Source organism: Arachis stenosperma, chromosome 2 (assembly GCF_014773155.1).
Source record: "Arachis stenosperma cultivar V10309 chromosome 2, arast.V10309.gnm1.PFL2, whole genome shotgun sequence".
Lineage (NCBI taxonomy): Eukaryota > Viridiplantae > Streptophyta > Magnoliopsida > Fabales > Fabaceae > Arachis > Arachis stenosperma.
Window position 1 is genome coordinate 61,234,297 of NC_080378.1, and position 8,752 is coordinate 61,243,048.

The following is an 8,752-nucleotide window of genomic DNA, read 5'->3' on the forward strand; positions in this document are numbered from 1 at the left end:
CCCTGGCTGGCGTTTAAACGCCAGTCTGTCCTTCTTCACTGGGCGTTTTGAACGCCCAGCTTTTTCTGTGCAATTCCTCTGCTGTATGTTCTGAATCTTCAATTCTCTGCATTATTGACTTGAGAAGACACTAATTAAAAATATTTTTGGATTTTTAATAATGAGGAATAATCAAAATGCAACTAAAATCAAATAACAATGCATGCAAGACACCAAACTTAGCAGTTTGTATACTACTGACACTAACAAAATGAGAATGCATATGACAAAACACAAAACACTCAAGTCAAGAGAATTTAAAGATCAGAGTAATGAAATCATCAAGAACATCTTGAAGATCACTTAAGACACATGAATGCAAGAAGAACAGAAACATGCAATTGACACCAAACTTAAAATGAGACACTAGACTCAACAAGAAACATAAAATATTTTTGGTTTTTATGATTTTGTAATTTTTTTGGATTTTTTTGAAAATTAAGTGGAAAAGAAAATAAACATATCAAAATTCTTAATGAGAATTCCAGGAATCATGCAATGTTAGTCTAAAGCTTTAGTCTAAAGGAATTAGACATGGCTAGCCAAGCTTCAGCAAGACATTGCATTCAAGAGCTAAATTGATGAGAATCAATCAGCTTTGGTGATGATAAGAACATCACCTTGAAACACTAGAATTCATTCTTAAGAACTCTGAAGAAAAATACCTAATCTAAGCAACAAGATGAACCGTCAGTTGTCCATACTCGAACAATCCCCGGCAACGGCGCCAAAAACTTGGTGCGCGAAATTGTGAACAATACTTTTCACAACTCTCATAATCCCCAGTAATGAACCCCAAAAACTTGGTGTTAAATACCATGGCATTAACACAACTTCGCACAACTAAGCAGCAAGTGCACTGGGTCGTCCAAGTAATAAACCTTACGCGAGTAAGGGTCGATCCCACGGAGATTGTTGGTATGAAGCAGGCTATGGTCATCTTGTAAATCTTAGTCAGGCAAACTCAAATGGGTATGGTGATAAACGCATAAAACATAAAGATAAAGATAGAGATACTTAAGTAATTCATTGGTAGGAACTTCAGATAAGCGTATGAAGATGCCTTCCCTTCCGTCTCTCTGCTTTCCTACTGTCTTCATCTAATCCTTCTTACTCCTTTCCATGGTAAGCTTATGCAAGGGTTTCACCGTTGTCAGTGGCTACCTCCCATCCTCTCAGTGGAAATGTTCAACGCACCCTGTCACGGCACGGCTATCCATCTGTCGGTTCTCGATCAGGCTGGAATAGAATCCAGTGATTCTTTTGCGTCTGTCACTAACGCCCCGCCCTCAGGAGTTTGAAGCACGTCACAGTCATTCAATCATTGAATCCTACTCAGAATACCACAGACAAGGTTAGACCTTCCGGATTCTCTTGAATGCCGCCATCAGTTCTTGCCTATACCACGAAGACTCTGATCTCACGGAATGGCTGGCTCGGTTGTCAGGCAAGCACTCGTTTGTCAGGCGATCAACCATGCATCGTGCAATTAGGAATCCAAGAGATATTCACCCAATCGAAGGTAGAACGGAGGTGGTTGTCAGTCACACGTTCATAGGTGAGAATGATGATGAGTGTCACGGATCATCACATTCATCAAGTTGAAGAACAAGTGATATCTTGGACAAAGAACAAGCGGAATTGAATAGAAGAACAATAGTAATTGCATTAATACTCGAGGTACAGCAGAGCTCCACACCTTAATCTATGGTGTGTAGAAACTCCACCGTTGAAAATACATAAGAACAAGGTCTAGGCATGGCCGAATGGCCAGCCTCCCAATGATCTAAGATAGCATAAAATGAAGATAGCTACCCCCGATATCTCAATACAATAGTAAAAGGTCCTACTTATAGAAAACTAGTAGCCTAAGGTTTACAAAGATGAGTAAATGACATAAAAATCCACTTCCGGGCCCACTTGGTGTGTGCTTGGGCTGAGCAATGAAGCATTTTTGTGTAGAGACTCTTCTTGGAGTTAAACGCCAGCTTTTATGCCAGTTTGGGCGTTTAACTCCCATTTAGGTGCCAGTTCCGGCGTTTAACGCTGGAATTTCTGAGGGTGACTTTGAACGCCGGTTTGGGCCATCAAATCTTAGGCAAAGTATGGACTATCATATATTGCTGGAAAGCCCAGGATGTCTACTTTCCAACGCCGTTAAGAGCGCGCCAATTGGGCTTCTGTAACTCCAGAAAATCCACTTCGAGTGCAGGGAGGTCAGAATCCAACAGCATCTGCAGTCCTTTTTAGTCTCTGAATCAGATTTTTGCTCAGGTCCCTCAATTTCAGCCAGAAAATACCTGAAATCACAGAAAAACACACAAACTCATAGTAAAGTCCAGAAAAGTGAATTTTAACTAAAAACTAATAAAAATATACTAAAAACTAAACCAAATATACTAAAAACATACTAAAAACAATGCCAAAAAGCGTACAAATTATCCGCTCATCATTAATCCTCCATAACCATTTGAATCCGCCTGATTGAGATTTACAAGATGACCATGGCTTGCTTCATACCAACAATCTCCGTGGGATCGACCCTTACTCGCGTAAGGTTTATTACTTGGACGACCTAGTGCACTTGCTGGTTAGTTGTGCGAAGTTGTGATAAAGAGTTGAGATTGCAATTGAGCGTACCATGTTGATGGTGCCATTGATGATCACAATTTCGTGCACCAGTACTATTATTTTTTCCTTCAACTCATGCCTACTTCTTCTCCAAGATATACTGTTGTACTTAATTTAGTTAAGTCAGACTGAAGGGGTGACCCGTGACAATCACCCACTATCTTCAGTACTCGCTTAGCCAAGATCCGCGTGCCTGACAATCACAAAGTGGTCTACATGATGTTCAACGTAGTCATTGGAAGCCAGCCAGAGTATACTCTCTTGGGTCTCTGATCCAGAGATTCGCATCATCTCTCCTGACAATAGAGTATCCAATCCCGTGATTAGGATCTTCGTGGTATAGGCTAGAATCAATAGACAGCATTCCTGAGATCCGGAAAGTCTAAACCTTGTCTGTGGTATTCCGAGTAGGATCTGGGAAGGGATGACTGTGACGAGCTTCAAACTCGCGACTGTTGGGCGCAGTAACAGTGTGCAAAAGGATCAATGGATCCTATTCCGACATAAGTGAGAATCGATAGATAATTAGCCATGCGGTAGCTGTGCCTAGTATTTTTCATCCGAGACGAGAAATCCGACAGTTGATTAGCTGTACAGAAACCGTAGCCGGACCATTTTCACTGAGAGGATCTTACAGGTTGCCATGGAAGGGAGCACGCATGATTGGATGAAGACAATAGGAAAGCAGAGGTTCAGAAGCAACAAAGCATCTCCAAACGCTTATCTGAAATCCCCACCAATGAATTACATTAGTATCTCTATGTTATTTTCCATTTTATTTATCTTTTAATTATCAAAACCTCATAACCATTTGAATCCACCTGACTAAGATTTACAAGATGACCATAGCTTGCTTCAAGCCGTCAATCTCTGTGGGATCGACCCTTACTCACGTAAGGTATTACTTGGATGACCCGGTGCACTTGCTGGTTAGTTGTGCGGAGTTGTGAAAAGTGTGATTACAATTTCGTGCACCAAGTTTTTGGCACCGTTGCCGGGGATTGTTTGAGTTTGGACAATTGACGGTTCATCTTGGTTCTTAGATTGGGTAATTTTATTTTATGTTTAAGCTTTTTATTTTTATTTTTGAAAAAATACAAAAAATTTAATAAAATCATGAAAAAATAAAAAAAATTTATGTGTTTCTTGTTTGAGTCTAGTGTCAAATTTTAAGTTTGGTGTCAATTGCATGTTTTTGGTTTTCTAAAGTTTTCAAAAATATATGCAATCTGTTCTTCTGCAATCTTCAAGTTGTTCTTGATGATTTTCTTTGTTCAATCTCATGATTTTCTTGTTTTGTGTTTTATGATGTTTTTCATATGCATTTTTGAATTCATAGTGTCTAAACATTCAAAATTGCTAAGTTTGGTGTCTTGCATGTCTCTCTTTTCTTAAAATTTTTTTCAAAAATATGTCCTTGATATTCATCATGATCTTCAAAGTGTTCTTAGTGTTCATCTTGACATTCAAAGTGTCCTTGCATGCATTATTTGTTTTGATCTTGCATTTTTATGTTTTACTTCATTTTGTTGTTTTTCTCTATCTTCATTAAAAATTTAAAAATAAAAAAATATATATTCTCAAGTAAATATTACAAAGAAATGAAGGTTCAGAACAAAAGGCAGAAGAATCACAGAGAAAAAGAGCTCACTGGCGTTAAAACGTCAGTAAAGAGGCAATTTGGGTGTTAAACGCCTGAATGGCTATCATTATGGGCGTTTAACGCCCAGAATGGGCTAAAATGCCCAGTAAAGAAGGATTCCTGGCATTTAACGCCCAGTCAGATACTCTGGCTGAGCGTTAAATGCCCAAAGAGGCAGCCACATGGGCGTTAAACGCCAGAATGGATATCATTCTGGGCGTTTAACGCCAGGATGACACAAGGGAGGTAATTTCATTTCCAATTCAAAATTTTTTTCAAATTTTCATGTTTTAATTCATAATTTTAAAAACTTATCTTTTCGTATTTTCAAAAATCCTTACTAACAATTAATGTTTTTATTCAAAAATTTTGCAAGTTTGTTACTTTCTTATTAAGAAAGGTTCAATCTTTGAATTTTAGAATAATATCTTTTAGTTTCTTGTTAGTCAAATCATCAATTTTAAAAATCAAATCTTTTTCAATCATATCTTTTCAATCATATCTTTTTAAAATCATATCTTTTTCAATCAAATCTTTTTCAATCATATCTTTTTAAATTTTGATTTCAAAATCTTTTTCTAACTTCTTATCTTTTCAAAATTATTTTCAAACCTTTTTCAACTAATTACTATTTCTTATCTTTTTCAAAACCACCTAACCACTTTTCCACTTCCAATTTTCGAAAGTCACTAACCACTTTTTCAAAAATCTTTTTAATTACAACTAAAACAATTAGTTTATTAAAATCTTTTTAGTTCTAAAATCTTTTTAGTTTTAATTTTCGAATACTCTCTCTCTCATCTCTTTCTATTTATTTGCTAACACTTCTCTTCTACTTATAATTCGAAACCTCTTTCTCTCTGTGTTCGAATTCTTCTTATATTCTCTCTACCTCATTCCTCTATTCTTCTTTTCCTCTGACACCTCAAGGAATCTCTATACTGTGACATAGAGGATTCTACTACTCCCTTTGTTCTCTTCTTTTTTTTTCATATGAGCAGAAACAGGGATAAAAATATTCTTGTTGAAGCTGATCCTGAACCTGAAAGGACTCTGAAGAAGAAGCTAAGAGAAGCTAAAGCATAACACTCTAGAGAGGACCTTACAGAGAATTTCGAAAAAAGAAGCAGACATGGCAGCCGAACCCAAAAACAATGCTAGAAATGCAAGGTAGATGCTTGGTGACTATACTGCACCAACTTCCAACTTCTATGGAAGAAGCATCTCAATTTCTGTCATTGGAGTAAACAACTTTGAGCTTAAGCCTCAATTAGTTTCTCTAATGCAGCAGAATTGCAAGTTTCTTGGACTTCCATCGGAAGATCCTCATCAGGTCTTAGCTGAATTCTTGCAAATCTGTGATACTGTTAAGACCAATGGGGTTGATCCCGAGGTCTACAGACTTATGCTTTTCCCTTTTGTTGTAAGAGACAAAGCTAGAACATGGTTGGACTCACAACCTAGAGAAAGCCTGAACTCTTGGGACAAGTTGGTCAATACTTTCTTGACCAAATTCTTCCCACCTTAAAAGATGAGCAACTTAGAGTGGAAGTCCAAACCTTCAAACAGAAGGAAGGTGAATCCCTCTATGAAGCTTGGGAAAGATACAAGCAATTAACCAAAAGGTGTCCTTCTGACATGCTTCCAAAATGGAGCATCATATGTATATTCTATGATAGTCAGTCTAAATTGTCCAAGATGTCATTGGACCATTCTGCTAGTGGATCTCTTCATCTAAAAACACCTGCAAAAGCCTAGGAAATCATTGAGATGGTTGCAAATAACCAGTTCATGTACACTTTTGAAAGAAATCCTGTGAATAATTGGATGACTCAGAAGAAAGGAGTTCTTGAGCTTGATACTCTGGATGCCATATTAGCTCAGAACAAAATATTGGCTCAGCAAGTCAATATGATTTCTCAGAATCTAACTGGATTGCAAGCTACATCCAGCAGTGCTAATGAAGCCTCCTCTGAAGGAGAAGCTTATGACCCTGAGAATCCTGCAATGGAAGAGGTGAATTACATGGGAGAATCCTATGGAAACACCTATAATCCTTCATGGAGAAATCATCCAAATTTCTCATGGAAGGATCAATAGAAGCCTCAACAAGGCTTCAACAACAATAATGGTGGGAGAAATAAGTTTGGCAATAGCAAACCTTTTCCATTATTTTCTCAGCAACAGACAGAGAATTCTGAGCAGAGCCTTTCTAGCCTAGCAAATATAGTCTCTGATCTATCTAAGGCCACTCTCAATTTCATGATTAAAACAAGGTCCTCTATCAGAAATTTGGAGGGACAAGTGGGTCAGTTGAGTAAAAGAGTTACTGAAACTCCTCCTACTACTCTCCCAAGCAATACAAAAGAGAATCCCAAAAGAGAATGCAAGGCCATAACCACATCCAAAGTGGCCGAACCTGAAGAGAGTGAAAAGGCAGTGATTCCCAATGAGGAAGACCTCAAGGGACGTCCATTGACCAATAAGGAGTTCCCTATTGTGGAACCAAAGGAATCTGAGGCTTATACAGAGACCATAGAGATTCCACTGAACTTACTGTTGCCATTCATGAGCTCTGATGAATATTCTTCCTCTGAAGAGGGTGAAGACATTGTTGAAGAGCAAGTTGCTCTATATCTGAGAGCAATCATGAAGCTGAATGCCAAGTTATTTGGTAATGAGACTTGGGAGGATGAACTTCCAATGCTCGTCAATGAACTGAATACATGGATTCAGTAGACATTGCCTCAAAAGAAACCAGATCCCGAAAAGTTCTTAATACCTTGCACTATAGGCACCATGACCTTTGAAAAGGCTCTATGTGACCTGGGGTCAGGTATCAACCTCATGCCACTCTCTGTAATGGAAAAACTAGGGATCTTTGAGGTACAAGCTACAAAAATCTCACTAGAAATGGCAGACAAATCAATGAAACGGGATTATGAACTTATAGAGGATGTCTTAGTGAAGGTTGAAAGCCTTTACGTCCCAGCTGACTTCATAATCCTAGACACTGGGAAGGATGAGGATGAATCCATCATCCTTGGAAGACCCTTCCTAGCCATAGCAAGGGCTGTGATTGATGTGGACAGAGGAGAGTTAGTCCTTCAATTGAATGAGGACTACATTGTGTTCAAGACTCAAGGATCTTCTTCTGTAAGCATGGAGAAGAAGCATGAAAGGCTTCTCTCAATACAGAGTCAGACAGAGCCCCCACACTCAACTTCTAAGTTTGGTGTTGGGAGGCCACAACCATGCTCTGAGCATCTGTGAAGCTCTGTAAGAGCTTCTTGTCAAGCTATTGACATTAAAGAAGCGCTTATTGGGAGGCAACCCAATGTTATTTATCTATATTAATTACTCTTTCATTTTATTTTTCATTTTTATTATATGCTTTCTTTAAGTTGATGATCATGTAAAGTCACAAAAACAGCTGTAGAATTAAAGCAAAATCAAAAATAGCATAAAAAAATAGCACACACTAGAGAACGAGCTTACTGGCATTTAAACGCCAGTAAGGATAGCAAATTGGGCGTTTAACGCCCAGTTTGGCACCATTCTGAGTGTTAAACAAAAATGGCACACAAACTGGCATTTAATGCCAGAAAAGGGTGTCTGGTGTCTGGCTGGCGTTAAACGCCAGTAAGGGTAGCAAAATGGGCGTTTAACGCCCAGTCTGGCAGTATTCTGGGCGTTAAACGCCAGAATTGGCAGCCAGACTGGCGTTTAATGCCAAAAAGGGGCATCAGCCTGGCGTTTAACGCTAGAAATGCCATATAGAGGGTGTTTAAATGCCAGAAAGGTGCAGAGATAATAAATCTTTGACACCTCAGGATCTGTGGACCCCACAGGATCCCTACCTACCCTAACTCACTCTCATTCCTCTTCACACCTTTCCAAAACACTCTTCTCCAAACACCATTCACCTATCAAATCCTACCTTCTTCCCCATAATCTCTTCACCACTCACATCCATCTGTTATTTTCCATCATACAACTCACCTACCCACCCCACCCACTCAAATTCAAACCATTTCCCTTCCAAGTCCCACCCCTATCACACGGATACCCTCTCCCCCTTACCCTAAAAATACCCCTCCTTACTCCTTCATTTTTACACATCACAAACACTCCCAACCCCCCTTGGCCGAACCACTCCTACACCTCCATCTCCTCTGTTTATCCTTCTTCTCCTCATTTCTTTATTCTTTTGCTCGAGGACGAGCAAATCTTTTAAGTTTGGTGTGGAAAAAAGCGTTGCTTTTTTACTTTTCCATAACTATTAATGGCACCTAAGACCGGAGAAACCTCTAGAAAGAGAAAAGGAAAGGCAATTGCTTCCACCTCCGAGTCATGGGAGATGGAGAGATTGATGAGCGGATAATTTATACGCTTTTTGGCATTGTTTTTAGTATATTTTTAGTATGATTTAGTTAGTTT